Genomic DNA, 2,786 nt, shown 5'->3' on the forward strand with positions numbered 1-2,786 from the left:
TATTCCGAGGAGGAAGAAGAACAACAACAACCACTGTGCTATTCAGCCACAAAGCTCCATTCTATTCGCGTCGTCTACGCAAACTTCTACAGGCAGAGTGCATGCGTTAATCATGGAAACTCCGGGTATAAGAGCTGCAGAATGTTTGATTCAGTCACAGCGTGCGTCATCTTTCGTGAAGAACCACAACAAGTTGACATAATCTGAACCAAACACCACAACATCTAGTCAAACTCAAACCATGAGCTCAACCATGAACGAAGAGTATTCTTTACTGGTTGAAACTTTTCTAAACGGTAGCGAGATGTTTGTAGAACCCTCCTCGAACTCTTCCTTCCCACCAGTAGTTCCAATAGAGATTTATGATGTTCCTCTTTCTATCATAATTGTATTATCTATCTGTTATGGAACTGTATCGCTCGTGGCTGTTGTGGGTAATTTTTATGTCCTGTGGATCGTCGCAACAAGTCGACGAATGCAAACAGTCACAAACTTTTTTATTGCCAATCTAGCCTGCGCTGACATTATCATTGGGCTTTTCTCTATTCCTTTTCAGTTCCAAGCAGCTTTACTTCAGCGATGGGACTTGCCTGATTTTATGTGTGCTTTCTGTCCATTTATCCAGGTTCTATCGGTCAACGTTAGTATCTTCACTCTTACTGCTATCGCACTTGACCGCTACCGTGCTATCGTATTTCCACTAAAAGCTCGCACTTCGAAATTTTGGGCAAAACTAATCATTGCTGGCATATGGACATTTGGAGGTGCTGCTGGCATTCCTTACACCCTTGCTTTGCGTGTCAGGCAGGTATACGATTCTACAACGGGAAACTATACCAAGCCATTTTTGTGACAACGTAGAGATTCCTTCTACAATATGGCAGACTTACCAGCATATGTTGGTTTGTTTACAGTACTTTGTTCCACTTTTCATTATCAGTTTTGCCTATGGAAGAATGGGGCTCAAACTGAAAGACGGGGAAGATCCAGGTAATTTTCAAGGCGTTAGAGATTCTGGCATCATGAGAAATAAGAAAAAGGTAAGAATGGCTGTCTTTTTTTGAATTATTTGACTGTTAATGATCGAAACGTTTCTTTATCTGTGAGTGATGGTTGTTATCAATAAAAAATCCATGGCTATATAAAGTATTTTTGCAAATATTACAAAGTCTTGCAAATAAATAACATGTATCTCAAAACAGTTCTTGTACTACTAACCTTGATGAAGCCGTAATAGTGAAACATTGCCTGAAATAAAACATTATTATACAAAGAGTAAAGGTTTTTTTGTTTTTTTAACTTTATTGCCAAAACGCGGATCACAAATAATGTAAAGAAATGCAATATTGTTGGTTTTTTTACGTGTTGTTACTTAAACTTATTTTTTACATTTTCAGTGACATAACTCGTGACTGTATCGTAGTTTGTAGTTCTTTGTAAGGGTAGTATCACTAACATCTACTATTCAGTTCAGGTGTTATGTACTATTAGTTGATCAGATACATGATAACGAGTACCTTGAATTATAAATGAAAGTAAAGAAAAAATATTTCCATTTACAAAAACTCCGTGTTAAGATATTGTATTTCTTTTATGTATTGCGTTATGACGTTTTGTGAAAAATCTGTACGTGATGGAGAAAAATGGATATCATTTTTGGATTCATCGTACATGAATTATCATAGAGCATGTAAAAATATCAAGACAATAAAACCATCGCAGGCCTGTGTTATTAGCCGATCAAGTGACATGTTTGCTCTTATCCTCATCTTGTTTGGTTTTATTAAATTCAGTAGCCAGCCCTACATAGCTTTTTTATTTAGCGATGATTATTTTTCCTACGCTTGTTGGAATTAATAGTGGAGACCGGGGCTGGTTGGCCACAGGGGCAGTTTGACAATAATTCCAATAACTTTCACATACCAAAGTTGACAGCCGTGGTATCATGGCAAGTAACACATCAAAACACGTGTGATTTTCTGTAGTAGTTTCATTGTGATCAGACGCCTCTGTTGTGCCCAGAAGTAAAAAACTGATAATTTCCCATACGTAAGTAAATATTTACTACTGCAAAGTTTTTTCATGTTTTATTGCTAATTTTCTCAGAAATAAACATAACAGAAGAGTGTGTGTGTGCTGTATATTAACTTACACCGAGTATGAGGCAAGTTGACACACGCTTTGGAGTAAGTTGACACGGATCAAATTAAATCAAAATACTGTTTATATCAATATATTTGTTGCACATTTAAGTAAATTAAATAAAAAACACTTATTTTTTTCTGACCATAAAGCCTAAAAACATAGTTTGAAATTTAAAGTTTAAAATATCACAAGAAAATAATGGAAAGGTGGCAACGCATCAAAAATACAAGCAAATTCCTCATTGTAGGGCTGATTGACATGTGTGTCACTCTGCCCTAATGAAATGTGTTAATGTGCTCCAAACCACCATTTTGCTAAATATTAATTGTGTGTGTGCCATCCCAGTGATAGTTATCAAAATATTATGTACCATTATATAGCCGAAAGAATGCATTTTCAAATACTATTTAACTTAATTTTTTCTAACAATATATTTAATGACATAACAAAATCTATGCAGTAGAAAATATTTACTTACGTGAGTGAAAATGTTAGTCTTCCAATCACCAATTGCAGCATGTGAAAGTTGTCGCAATTGTATCAAACTGCTCGTGGCCAACCAGCCTTTATCTACCCTATTCAAAAAACAATCTAAAAAGCACGTTCAAAATTAACTAGAACCACGTTGGAGGCCCGGCATG

General features: G+C 35.9%; 1 pseudogene; it reads left to right on the forward strand.

Annotated features, from left to right (window-relative positions):
- Nucleotides 1-241: 241 nt before the first annotated feature.
- Nucleotides 242-2,786, forward strand: part of LOC106461442 — a 48,785-nt pseudogene continuing 46,240 nt past the window's right edge.

The sequence above is a fragment of the Limulus polyphemus genome, unplaced genomic scaffold, assembly GCF_000517525.1.
Source record: "Limulus polyphemus unplaced genomic scaffold, Limulus_polyphemus-2.1.2 Scaffold961, whole genome shotgun sequence".
NCBI classification, from domain to species: domain Eukaryota; kingdom Metazoa; phylum Arthropoda; class Merostomata; order Xiphosura; family Limulidae; genus Limulus; species Limulus polyphemus.